The sequence below is a fragment of the Lynx canadensis genome, chromosome E2, assembly GCF_007474595.2.
Source record: "Lynx canadensis isolate LIC74 chromosome E2, mLynCan4.pri.v2, whole genome shotgun sequence".
NCBI lineage: Eukaryota > Metazoa > Chordata > Mammalia > Carnivora > Felidae > Lynx > Lynx canadensis.
This window is the reverse complement of record NC_044317.1, coordinates 43,693,657-43,707,830: the sequence shown is the minus strand read 5'-3', so window position 1 is coordinate 43,707,830 and position 14,174 is coordinate 43,693,657.

The following is a 14,174-nucleotide window of genomic DNA, read 5'->3' as shown; positions in this document are numbered from 1 at the left end:
TTGCCTTGTTTGTTTGTTTGTTTATAATTGAAGTATTGTTGACACACAGCGTTACATTAGTTTTGGGTGTAGAGCATAGTGATCGGACAAGTCTAGATGTTCTGCTGTGCTCACCACAGATGCAGCTACCTTCTGTCACCACACAGCGCTGTTACAAGCCCACTGACTGTATTCTCTCTGCAGCACCTTTCATCCCCATGACTTACTCATCCCGCGTCCGGAAGCCTGTATCTCCCACTCCCTTTCACCCATTTTGCCCGTCCCCCCCGCCCCCCTTCCCTCTGGCAGCCGTCAGTTTGTTCTCCGGATTCATGGATCCGCTTCTGCTTTTTGTTTATTAGTCTCCCATTTGCTTTTTTGAAACATCCGTTGGTGCCTCCTCTCCCACTCCCTAGTAGAACCATTAGTGGAGTTCCTTGATGGGGTAAAGATTCTACTTGTCCGATTCCCCATCCTGTGTCTCAGGAGGGACTGACTCTTTACTCTCCCTGATTCCTCTCCTCGACGCTTCAGACTTTCCACTTCTACTCTTGCTGGATAAGACGTGTTCTTGCAGGATTTTGAAGTTTCAGAAGTGCCCTCCCGCCACGTGAAGTCGGGAGCTAACGGGCACAACTATCTGTGAGTTGCACCTGCGCCCCGTTCTGTCTTTCTCTCCCAGAGGCCTCTCGGGCTCCCCTGAGAAGGGCGAACTCGGGAAGAGAGGAGGTGGGTGACTCTTGCCTCAGTGGGACCGTTCTGCACAGTGGCCTTTGGCAGCATAGGGTTACAGCCTGTGCGGAGAGCGTCTCTCGTCCAGAGGCCCCGGCCGAGATCTCTCGGCCGGGCCTGCAGGCTCAGAGCGGTTTGGCCGGCCGCACACGCCTGCCGCTGTAGCCGAGGGCTTGGGTCAGCCCTGCTCAACCCCAGGAAGTGAGGTGGGAAAGGCACGTTCCCAGAGCCCCGAAGGAAGGAGTTCTGTGTCAGGACCGCTGTGCTCAGGTCCAGTGCAATTTCCAGCCTGCACCGTGATGTTCCCCCTTCTTGCTTACTCCAGAAAGTGATGGAGCACTTGTAACTGGCAGTGACATTAGAGTGGCTTACCTTGTATCCGCTCATTTCTTTGTTTACTTAAACTCACCAACCCTGGTGCTTTCAATATTACTATGAACCGTTGACCTGCATTTCTTGCCCCTGGTTGCCACACACCAGTGTGTCTCAACACTTTTTTGAGAACCGCTGAGTTAGAGGACCGGATGGGCCAAGATGCTCCTGGCCCGGCTGGGGACAGACCAACCCACCTGGGGCTCCTGTGTGGCCTGGCCCCTGTGTAAGCATCTGCCCGCGTTCACCTCCAGACCCCGTTTGCTTTTCTGCCCTGCTGACGCTCATCACACTGGTCCCAAGAGAGGCACCCTCCACGGAGTCCTCCAGCAGTCTCGGTGCTTCTGTGGCGTGTGCTCCAGCACCCCCCTCCCCTCCCCAGACGCAAACAGTGGGGTAGCTCCCACGGTGCCCCCCCCCCCCCCAGGAAGGTGTCGGGGCTTCGGGCGGAGGGCGCAGGCCTGCAAACACCTCCATGGCTGTTCTCTCCTGGGCCGCAGAGCCCTCCCATCCAAGGCGTCAGGTGTCAGAGGAGAAGAGCCCTTGCGGGGCCCTGCTGAGGCGGTGGGGCCCTCTTTGCTTCTCTCCACATCTCTGCCCCTGCGAATCTGATTGATCTCTCCGAATCTACGTTCTGACTGTTCTCCCAGGCCCCTTTTTACATCCAGGATCCACGCAGCCCATACTTTCTCTTTTGGAGGCCTCTTTCAGGTCGCCAGCTGACCTTTTCCTCCTGGTCTTTCTTCACCTCCCTTCCTCTCCACCCCCACCCTGGACAATGTCAAGTTTGTCAAGTTCCTGTTCCCTTCCTGGCACGGTCCAGCCAGAGCAGTTTCCTCTCTGGTTTTGCATCACTCGGCATTCCCTGGTCAGCAGAGCACATTTTGTAGAAATTGGGAACCGCTGGTTTTCAGGTCCAAGGGCCCCCAGCCTGCCCAGAAAAGTGTTCCGCGGCCACGTGGCCTCACAGAGCCCACCGCTGTTTGGGGGAATCCAGCTCCGCTCTTGCTCCCACACATGTTCTCTGCCACCTCCTCTCCTCTCCAGTCATCTCCCTCTGAACTTTGCGGGCCCAGGACAGCCCTAGGCTCCTCGGAAAATCCCCAAAGTCTCTTGGATTAGGCAAGTGAGGGCAGGGTGACGACCAGGTCATGCATCCCATCTCCCCACGAACGGACGGGGATAGAGGAGCAAACAAGACAGACATGGCCCTTGCCTTCGTGGACTTTACCTGGTAGTGGGGGCAAGGAGGACAGAAGGGTATATCCATAAACATCGAAGGTATTTATTGTCATGGCACTTTCCTTGAAGGAGATAAAACAGGATGATGTAATAGAATTACCTGGGATGAGAGGGAGGTGCTGGGAGTGGCAAGGAAGTGCTCCCTGAAGGAGTGGCATTGAGGAGAGGCCTGAAGGAGCTCTCCAGGTGAAGAGCCAGAGGAAGAGCACTCTGGGCAGACAAGACAGTTTGTGCAAAGGCCCAGGGGCAGCGCAGAGCACGGTGTGGTGGAGGAACTGAAAGGAGGCCAGCATGGCTGGGGCAGGACAAGCCCATCGTGCAAGGGTCTGTAGTCCCAACGGGCAGAGTCAGACTTTATGTTCAAAGTAATAGGAAACCATGGAAGGGTTTTGGGCAGAGAAGTGAAATCTGATTTATGGTTTTTGAAGACCCCCTCTGGTTATCTGTTGGGAGTCCAAAAGTGTCTTGCTCCTGTCTGTCAAAGCTTCACTCTTCCCCTGGCTTTCGGGGAGGTCGGGGAGGTCTCCTGATGCAGGATCCTCTGTAGGGACCTCACATCTCTCTCTTACCCCTCCGTTCTCTCTGTGCAGGCTTCACTGTCCTCCCACATGGGCCCACTTTCCAGATAGTAGGAGCAGAAGGGAAGAGACTGCTCGCTGTGTCTCTTGCCTCACTTCCTTTGCATCATTTTACTTTTAGAATTTTTTTAATGTTTATTTATTTATTTTGAGAGAGAGAGTGGGGGGAGGGGCAGGGGGAGAGAGAGAGAGAGAGAGAGAGAGAGAGAGAGAGAGAGAGAATCCTAAGCAGACTCAGCAATGTCAGCACAGAGCCAGATGTGGGGCTTGACCCCATGAACCATGGGATCATGACCTGAGCTGAAATCAAGTCAGATGCTTAACTGACTGAACCACCCAGATGCCCACTTTTAGAGTTTTCTATAGCTATTCGTGACTTTTCTAGATTTGTGTGAATGACACAAACTTCCCCTGCAAGAAAGTGTTGGGAAGGGAGAGTGCTGCTCTTCCCCCTGAGTCTTTTTTCTTTAACTTTTTCTTAATGTTTATTTATTTATTTTGAGAGAGAGAGCACACATGAGCAGGGGAGGGGCAGAGAGAGATGGAAAGAGAGAGAATCCCAAGCAGGCTCCACACTGTCCGTGCAGAGCCTGATGCGGGGCTTGAACTCATGAAGTGTGAGATCATGACCTGAGCCAAAATCAAGAGTCGGATGTTCAGCTGACTGAGCCACAACCAGATGCCCCTCCCTGAGTTGTCTTGCCTTCATTCCTGCCCGCCCTGGCCCACGCAGAACAGGCCACAGCCTCTGAATGTTACCGAGGAATCTCAATTCTGGAGCAGAAGTCAAGTATCAGGCCACAGTGGTTCCCATGATCCTCAGATCCCTGCTGGTACCTCCTTGCTGTCTGTGGTTGTGTGTATGTGTGTGTGTGTCGGGGGGGGGGGAGGGTTGAGTGGGGATGGGGAGCTTCCTAGACCATTCCTCTCCAGGTGTTAAGCCTGGATAAGCAGGAAGAGGAGGGAGAGTTTCTGGTGTGGGAGGAACCAAGTGGGGCAAAGCTGAGTTTCCCTGCTTTCCACCCGCTGGCCTCACTTCCTTCCTCTGTCCCAGCCATCCGTCTGATACCGTGTGGCTGACCTGCCCCCTCAGTCTCTCTGAAGAGCAAAGGTTTTGGTTGGGGGCTGTTTGGGGAGACAGGGTGCGGGATGGGATGGAGTAAGTACTTTGAAAAAGTGTATTTCATACCCTTTTGCATTTGAAAGACAAAATCAGAAACAGTTGTTTTCATGATACCAGTGAAAGTCAGCTTTGGGGTTATTTTTACTAAGGGCTGAGGGGTACGGAGAAGACAGGATGGGCATCTCACGCCCAACTCGCAGCAGGGGTCGTCTCCAGGATTCATCCAGGCTAATTCCAGTTTCCTCTCCCTGGTGCCATCCCAGCCTAGCACCCCCTGGTGACCGTCACCAGCCACAGCCCACGTGTGCCAGTGTTTAACACTCGGGTGTGAGAGTCGTATTCATAGTCGTGTGTCGGTGTCCATCCCATTGCTCGCCCTGTGTCCTTTGGCAAGTTACCTAGCCTTTAGTTACACCCCTGAAGCCCTCATTTCAGGGGTTAGGAGCGTGGACTGTGGACCCAGCCACGCGGGTTGGCATCCCGGCCCCGCTGTGCGTCGTGTGTGTAACATTGGGCAGGGTTACCTTATCCAGGCCTCAGTTTCTTCATTTGTAGAATGGGGATAATGATATATTGACCTTTTAGGGATGTCGTGAGGATTGGAAGGGCTGTGTATGTGTATGCGTGCACATGCGTGTGTGCACGTGTATAAACGTATGCGTGTATGAGCACGTTTGGCACGTGGCAAGCACTTGTAAGTGTTGGCTGCTGTTACTATCATTATTTTATTTTTGGTTAGGGTTAGGCTAAATGATATGTGAGAAAAATGTCAATTTTTTAAAAGAGTTTTTTAAAATATTTATTTTTGAAAGAGAGAGAGAGAGAGAGAGAGAGAGAGCAAGTAGGGGAGGTGCAGAGAGAGAGGAAGGCAGAATCCCCAGCAGGCTCCACACTTTGAGCACAGAGCCCAACGCAGGGCTAGAACTCACGAACTGCAAGATCGTGACCTGAGCCGAAACCAAGAGTTAGATGTTTCACTGACTGAGCCACCCAGGTGCGCCCTGAAAAATGTTGATTTTTTCTTTTAATTTTTTTTTTAACGTTTATTTATTTTTGAGACAGAGAGAGACAGAGCATGAACGGGGGAGGGGCAGAGAGAGAGGGAGACACAGAATCAGAAGCAGGCTCCAGGCTCTGAGCCATCAGCCCAGAGCCCGACGCGGGGCTCGAACTCACGGACCGCGAGATCGTGACCTGAGCTGAAGTCGGACGTTTAACCGACTGAGCCACCCAGGCGCCCCAATTTTTTAAAAATCCCGTAAGTAAGTCCTACTGCAGGACGGTTGTGATAGTGCTCTTTGGTAACTAAAGTGAACGTTAGTCTGGTCCCAGCCTTCTGTCCTCTGCTCCGTGTCTCACAAGCTCCTCCTGACTTGCTTTGACCTCATCTTGCTGCTTCCCTCTTCACTGGGTTTCCTATCGTGTGCCTCTTGGCAAAGCAGCTCCTTAGGTCTCTGCTGAGGTCTCCACCTCGCCCTCTCATCCTTTCTTCTTCTCTACCTGAAGAAGTCTCCTTGTAAGGATTCCAGAGTCTCATAACCTCTCTCCACCTCCAGGAGGGGAAGATGCCCATTACATCCCAGATCAGTGGTCCTCAAAGTGTGGCCCCTATGCCAGCAGGAACTTGTTAGAAATGCACCTGGGAACTTGTTAGAAATGCACGTTCTTGACCACCTACCCCAGACCTGCTCTGTCAGAGACTGTGGGGATGGGACCCTGTGATCTGTGTTTTAACCAGTCCGTCAGGAGATTTTGGTGCATGCCAGGGTTTGAGAGCTGCTATCACACAGGAGGAGTGGGTCCAGTGGCCGTTTTGGGGTTGTTCAAGTTCACAGTTCTGTTCTGGACAGCTGGTGTTCACATGGAACTATAAGGCTCCGTTGTGGAGACAGGGACCACAGGCAGGAGGGGAGCTGGCTGACCACTCTGAATGCCTTCTGGCCTCATCCCCTCCAAAACCTCCCAAAAGGGGATGTCAGCCAGGCAGCTGGGAAGGCAGCCTGGATTCCCACGAGGGCTGTGTCCTGATCAGCTGCATGGCTCTGGGGAGTCATGTCACCTCTCTGGGCTTTGTTGTGAGTCGTAGCCCTCCGTGAATAGAGCAGGATTGTTTGGGGGAAGAAACGAGGTTACTTAGGTGAAGACACTTTGCAGAACTGCAGCTATTTCTCTACTGTAAATTGTCACCAGACAACTAAACTCTTTATGGGAGCAATTCTCAACTTTTTTCCAGTGGCCACACATGGGACTGATTATGCTGACATGCTAAACAGACTCCCCAAAACATTCCAGCCGTGACTGCTGCCAATCCCTCTCTTGCCCATGAGAGAGAATGTCAGACAGCATCTGAGTCAGAAGTTCCAGCGGGCAGTATTGTGGCCGTGACCTGATCTGTTCCGGCCGCCCTGCCCCCATTCCAGCCCAGTTCAGCATGCTGCTGTCTCTCTACCCCTGCACTCTCTCTGTGATCTCTCCCTTCCCTGTCTGTCTGTGCCCTGGAGGGGAAGCTCTCGCCCTGTCCCCAGCAGTGTGGCGCTGTCCTGATTCCTTCCGTCCCATGCCACCTACAGTCCTTTCCCAGAGCACATTCAGCCACCTGGGGACCTTGCCTTATTCTGATTTTTTGTTGGGCAGGGGACTGACAGCCTCCAAAAGGGAGCCTTCAGGCTCCTTAATGAAGGGGCAGGATTGGAGCTGCCTCGGCCTCCTCTGGTTCTGCTCCGGGGTCAGGCTGTCACCAAGATGGGCCTTGTCAACAGCAGAGAATCAATGACTGATCACTTCCTTCCTCCTCACAGGTTCCTTGCATGGCAACTCCACCTACAGAAGGCCCCTCTCCTCCTTATTACGGTAGTCTGTCTTCACTGTGCTTTACCCAGACGGGAAGGTCTTTATTTACCCTTTGTTCATCAATAGTTCCTGGTGCACAGGTCACAGGCTTGGTTTTACATTGTTCCAGTAAGAACTTCTCGTTTGCTTAATAATTAGACACACTTTCAGGTTAAACAAACAACTGTTTTTTTATTTGCTACCTCTTACCACTGCTTGGCCCAGAAACAGGGAGGAGGAAGCCACACTTGTCAAAATGACATTGTTAGCTGCCTCAGGTCTTTTATTAGTTTGGTCACAGAGTAATCAGTCTGAAGTACCGTGTTGTTTCCGGGGAGCCCAAATGCCTGGCCCGAGGGGGCATACCAGTGTTCCTCAACTCAAGTGCCTTCCGGAAGATGCCCTTCGTGAGAGCCGGTAGCTTCTCTGTCTTGTTCACCGTCGTGTTTTCTAAAATATCGTAAAAGATATAACTCGGAAGCACCTATTCTTTATTGTTAACGACAAATCGTGTATCAACTGTTTGTCCTAATGTCTTGCTTCTAGGGGACAGAATGTTGTCCCAGCTGATGAAGCAAAAAAGAGAATTTATTTGCTATGTAATTAAAGAGTCCGGGGCACAGTGGCTTTGGGAATGGCCAGATCCAGCTGCGTAAATGAAGCCGTCGTCATCTGTCTCCGTGTCTCAGTTCTGGATTCCTACACCAGCTTCTTTCTCAGGCAGGCCTTCTCCGGCCTGAGAGCGCTGGCGAAGATGGCTCCCACAAGCTCCAGGATTACATTTTACCAGCCTAACCACCCCGTGGAAACAGTATGCTTCTTTCCAAATCATTCTAGATTTGACACTCTAGAAGAGACTAGAAATGACTGACTCTGGACGGACTGATCTGCACACGGACCTGTCTGGGTAATGTGTCCTCCCCCTTGCGGTTGGGTCGGGGCTGGCCTTTTGCCTCTTGCCCCGTGCCACATGGACTGACAGTGGAAAAGAAGTGGTCGACTAAGGGAAAATTGGAATACTGCTACCAGAAGAAGGAAGAATGGATGCTGGCAAAACCCCAGGTCACCACCCAGGAAGTGGGGCCAGCACAGAGGGGAGGCCTGGTACAGCCTAGGCCGATCGAATACAGGCCTTTTTCTAGTCTGAAGAGGAAGACCGGTTCTGCTTGGTGTCCACACCCCCCCCCCGCCCCCCACCTCAACTTACATGATCCCTCTGCCACCTTACCTCGAGTCCCTGCTCAGTTTTCTTGGTCTCTTACCATTCTGGCCTCACCCCTACTTTGGGAATGAACTCCTCACCTTACTCCCTGGCTGTGACCCTGTGGTCACTTGGGCCTCTATACATTTCCTTTTCTGGGTCAGATTTCAGGGTGCCTTCTCCTAGGATTGCTAGGTACTTTGAACTAACCTGAGCCCGTTCCCAGGCAGACTGATCTTGGAGATCAGGCTGCCACGGACGTTTACCAACTCGTGGGAGAAGGTGCAGAGGCAGGTACTTCTGTCATCTCAGGGTCCCCTAGGAACCAAGAGCATTTGAACTTGAACTTGCTGTGGGTCAGGAAGAGGAAGGTCAGGAGTTGAGCTATCAGGCCACTCAGCCCTCATTGTTTTCCCCAAAACTCTCGTTGGCCATCTCTAGATCTCAAGCGGTGATTATTCTTTCAGATTTTGTTCTGCTTTCATAGTTCAGGAAACCCGTTTTACATCCCTGTCTCTGGGCTGCTTATGCCAAATGAACTTGCGTGTGGCCAGCTTTCTCACGTACTCCCATCCCTGCCCCTGGCTGTGTTCCTTGTTTGGTCAGTTGCCCCTAGTGAGGATCTTGTTGAATCGGTTAGTATTCAGCCCTGCCTCACAAAACCTCTCTAGAGTCCCCGGACACATGAGCACCCAAGAAGAAAGTGGGGCCTTACACAGCCCATCACGTCTGCAGGCAGCACCTCTGATCGTGTCTCCCCGTGTCCCCGTGCCCTTCCTCTGCACCACCTCTGCCTTCTCACCTCTCGTCTGCATGAGCCATATAGATCCGGGGCAGCCCCGGTTTGCTTGGAAGCCATTGGACACAGACACGTGAATGAGTGGCAGGCTGTGCTTTCCCACTCCACAGGAGCTGCATCTGGTCTTGGCCCAGGGCCCAGGGCCGGCAGGGGCTGCATTCTCATCCTCAGGATTCCAGCGTCTTATCTATCTTCCCTTCGCTCCATTGTCCATCTGTGCTCGCCTCCAGCCCCCTTTTCTCCGCAGGCCGGGTGCGTTTTCTGCATAAACTACACAGTGGGGGAAACCCCTCTCGGCTGCATTAGTTGTGTCGTTTTACCTTTATGCTTTTGTTGAATGGTCACGAGAGTCCGGATTGGGTTAGGAAAGGTGAGGAATGGGGAGACGGGCCACTCTTTTATCCCTAGAGTCCTGGAGAGGCTGTCTGCCCCACAGGGCCCCACAGGGTCCATGTGTATGTCCACGAGGTTACTTTGCAGGTCTCAGGCCTCACCTGAACCCCTTTCTTTGTTGACAGGTAGCACGTGCCTAGCCCTTTCCCTCCCACTCATCACCTTGTGTCCACTCCAGGGCCAGACTCGCTGCAGGGCTGGTCTTGGTGGCTTCTGCTAAAACTGAAAATGCACATTCCATGCCACCCAGTGGTTCTCTGCTTCGAGGAGTTTTCCCACATGTGTACGAGGAGGCATGCACAGGGATGTCCAAAGCAGCATTGTTATGTTGGTGAAAAATAGATTGTCCAAATGTTTATAACTAGTGGAATGGAAAACATGAAACCGCTTTTAAACAGGATGGCATTTTACTCAGCAGACAAAGAAATGAATGAGAGCCCTAAGCTTCAGTGATGAATGTCAGAGGCGTGGGTATCAAAGACATGATTTGGAAGGAAAATAGCAAGTCACAGGATGACCATGTGGTATTTGTGGACATAAAAAAAACACACACACACACAGAAGAGAATACTAAACTGTGTTTGTGGGCTCAGGTACATTTCATGGACATGTCCATGGACCAGAAAGATACACTTAAATTCCAAAATAATATTGCTTCTGGCGAAGAAGAGAGGAAATTCAGTGAGAGAGAAACATAATGGGAACATCAACTTAAAAAATCTGAAGAAATGTGGGGTGCCTGGGTGTTGCAGTCAGTTGAACGTCCAACTTTGGCTCAGGTTATAATCTCATGGGTCATAATCTCATGGTTTGTGGGTTTGAGCCCTGCGTCTGGCTCTGTGCCGAGAGATCAGAGTCTGGAGCCTGCTCTCTCTCTGCCCCTTCCCCATGCATGCACACTCTCATTCTCTCTCTCTCTCTCTCTCTCTCTCTCTCTCTCTCTCTCTCTGTCTCTCACTCTCTCCAAAATAAATAAACATTAAAAAAAAATCTGAAGAAATATTGGCGCACCTGGCTGGCTCAGTCAGAACATGGGACTGTTGATCTTGGGGTTGTAAGTTCGAGCCCCACATTGGGCATAGAGATTGCTTGAAAACAAAATGTTTTAAAATATGAAGAAATATGATTGTTAACAAGCATTTACTCTGCATGATGGGTATATGCATATTTGTTATGTTTTTAAGTCTTCACACTTAAACTTTTGATTTGAATTTTTAAAATAATTGAAGAAAGACTGATCGCCACTGTGAGCAATTGAGGAATGATATATCTTTTGGTTGCGAGCGACTGACAACCCAGTTCAAACTGGCTTAAGCTCTTAAAGAGGGAGAATTTTTGGTTTTCAGATCTGAATAACCCCAGAGTATGTCTTGCTTTGGGATTTCAAATGCGTGGACTGCTTTCTTTCTAGTTGACCTCAGCATCTCTCCTCAAAGTGGTCCCAAGGTGAGTTCAGTAGAAGAAGGGGTTCTTTCTCCTAAATGGTTAAAAGAGAAGGGCCCGGCTAGCTTTCCTTGGCCTGGGTTGAGTCACATGCTCGGGTGTGAACCATCACTGTGGTCAGATGGGCTCTGCTGATGGCTCGCTCTGGCCCTGGGTCACACCTCTACCCCAGAGTATGAAGGAGGGGGTGAAACCAGCTGCACCAGACATCACAGTTGGGGGTGGTGTGGGAGCGGCGCTGTCGCCACTGAAGGGGGACGCCAAGGAGGCCAGAGCAACAAATGTCCACCTTGAATTGCCAGCTCACTTTTGAAAAGGGATTGCAGAGCGTGTTGTGATAAAGCTGGAATCTTCGAGTCCAACAAACAGTTTGCCCTTCGACACTTGCCTCTTATCACTGTGCACCCTTTCCCGGGTAATGGGGCTTCCTCATGGGAGTGATACTGGAAATGCCTGAGTAGGGCTCTCAGTAGACGTCCCGTAAGCCATCAGCTCCCCACCCAAGTCTGGGTGGGGGCGTAGACGCTGCCAAGTGAGCTGGGAGCATCGCAGGTGTTTTGCAAATAGGATGGAGTAGATGGATTGAAAGCACGTTTAATATCATTTTGTCTTTGCCAAATAATACTTACTTAATGTAACGTAAACTACAAACAGTGTGCAGTTTATTGTTGTTACTGTCAAAAAGTCATGCCTTCAGCGATTGTGAGGTGCTCACTAGGGGTGTGGTTTCTTGAGCCCAGCTCGAAGAGAAAGCTGTCCCCTACGTTTACATAAACCAAGTGACCTGACTTCATGCCAAAGTCCCTTTCCAGTGGAAGTTTGCCCTCACCACCCTCAACTTGCAAACCAGAGAGGGCTGAGGAGACTCTGCTTGGTATCTTCGAACCTTTGTTTTTCCTCCTTAACACCACGCTCCAGGAACCGTGGATCTCCCAGGAGGTGCAACGGGAGTAGCCCTGAACTTAGACTGTATGAACTACTTATTACCGAGGACCCCGGCGGCCAAACTGGGGCTGTTACTGGGGCTTTGTGAAGCACCACCCCCCCCCCCGCCAAAAATAAAGCACACTCAGTATGTTCATAACTTTTGTCCCGACAAGCTGTCTTTGATCTCTGCTGATGAAAATCAAATGTGCAGGTTTTTTCAGGATGCCGTAGGCCAAATATAATTAGTATGGAGATTTCCGGTTTGTCCCAACTTTCAAGAGAAGGAACCCTACCTGTATTTTGGATCAGCATACCACCACCTAAGTGCAGATGAAGTGATCCTCATCCACGGAACAAGAAGAAAAACGCCAGTTCAAAGGACCTTTGGAACAAGACTCTTGACTAGCATAAAGTGGTGAGCGCACAGTTCTGTGCAGGGCAGCTGTATCCGACCCATCTAGGCCGGTCTGTTACTCTTTTAGCTCATGACGGGGTGGTTCTGGTTTTTGCATCTCCCATTTAAAACATCAAAAAGCTTTGCATTTGGCCAGGCAGACTTTAAACTCACATCTCCAAAAGTTTAAGTGGCATGAAACTTTATGAAGTTGTGAATCATTCAGTGCCGATACACCAGGAAGCACACTGTTTTTCTAGACGTGCAGTGGCATGCAGCAGAACCTGCGGAGGCCCCCTTGGCACACTAGATCAGCAGTTCTCAAACTTGCTCATCGCAGGACCCCTTTATACTCTTTAAAATTACTAGGGACCCCAAAGAGCTTTTTAAAGTGTTATGTTCCAGCCATTGACATGTACCACATTAGAAGTTAAAGCAGAGGACATTTTACTTTTTTAATGTCTGTTTATTTTTGAGAGAGAGTGTGAGCAGGGGAGGGGCAGAGAGAGAGGGAGACACAGAATTTGAAGCAGTCTTCAGGCTCTCAGCTGTCAGCACAGAGCCCGATATGGAGCTCAAACTCACAAACCGCGAGATCATGACCTGAGCTGGTCAGACGCTTCAGTGACTGAGCCACCTGGGTGCCCCAAAACACAACATTTTAAATATGTATTAATTTATTTAAAAATAATCAGAAAACCGGGGCGCCTGGGTGGCGCAGTCGGTTAAGCGTCCGACTTCAGCCAGGTCACGATCTCGCGGTCCGTGAGTTCGAGCCCCGCATCGGGCTCTGGGCTGATGGCTCGGAGCCTGGAGCCTGTTTCCGATTCTGTGTCTCCCTCTCTCTCTGCCCCTCCCCCGTTCATGCTCTGTCTCTCTCTGTCCCAAAAATAAATAAAAACGTTGAAAAAAAAATTAAAAAAAAAATAATCAGAAAACCATTACATGTTAATATAAAGACATACTTTCATGAAAATAACTAAATTTTCAAAAGAAAAAATCCTAGGGAGAAGAGTGGCACTGTTTTACATTTTTGCAGACCTCTTTAGACCTCAAGCTTCACAGAAGGCAGCTCTATTCGCAAAGCTGTTATCCTATCACGTCAGGTAGCTGCTGAAAAACTCCACTGTGCATTCATTCATGGAAGGATGGGGGCGAAAAAGGCAATTAGCATCTTAATATAATTATGAAAGTAGTTTGGACTCCTCAGATCCCAGAGAAGTTCTGGGACCCCAGGGGTCTATAGACCACACTTTGAAAACTGCTGTATAGGAGTCACATAGTTGAATGCTGTCTAGAACACCAAGGGAAGAAGGAAGAAGGGGAGAGAGGAACCAACTAAGGAACGCTTAACATGTTAAAACATCTAAAATAACCACTAAAATACTAAACACAGAGTATATGATTTCCAATTCAGTGATATGAGAAACAAATATGAGAATGATATGAGAAATGAAAAGAAATAAAAAAAACTTAATCCCAAAGGAAGGCAAGAAGAGAGAAAAAAAGAAATATAAGAAGGTGAAGAAAATAGCACAAAATAAGATGGTAGGCGTTTCATTTTTTTTTTTTTCTTAAATGTGTTCACTGTGATAATTCATCTGACTGTTACAATTACTATCAGGCCATTCGCAGTGTGAGTGTATATTTCAGTATGTGGGTACACTTCCATGGAAGTGATTAAAAATAAGATGGGGCAGGGACACCTGGGATGGTCAGTCAGTTAAGCATCCGACTTTGGCTCAGGCCATGATCTCACAGCTGGTGGGTTTGAGCCCCGCATTGGGCTCTGTGCTGACAGCTCAGAGCCTGGATCTTACTTCCGATTCTGTGTCTCCTTCTCTCTCTGCCCCTTCCCTGCTTGCACTCTTATCTCTCTCTCAAAAATAAATAAACATTAAAATTTTTTTAATTAAAAAAAAATAAGATGGAGCAGAAATAAATCCAAGCATATTGGAAATTATTTTTATATAAGTATAAATGAATAAAACAATACAGGTAAAAGACCAATATGGTTGAATTGTCAGACCATATTACATACAAAACATCCAGCCACTGTATATATTGCTTGTAAAAGATGCACCTGACCTAAGGATATAGAAAGTTGGAAAGTAAAAGGATGGACAGTGATGTACTGGGAAAATACTAACCACGAAAACAAG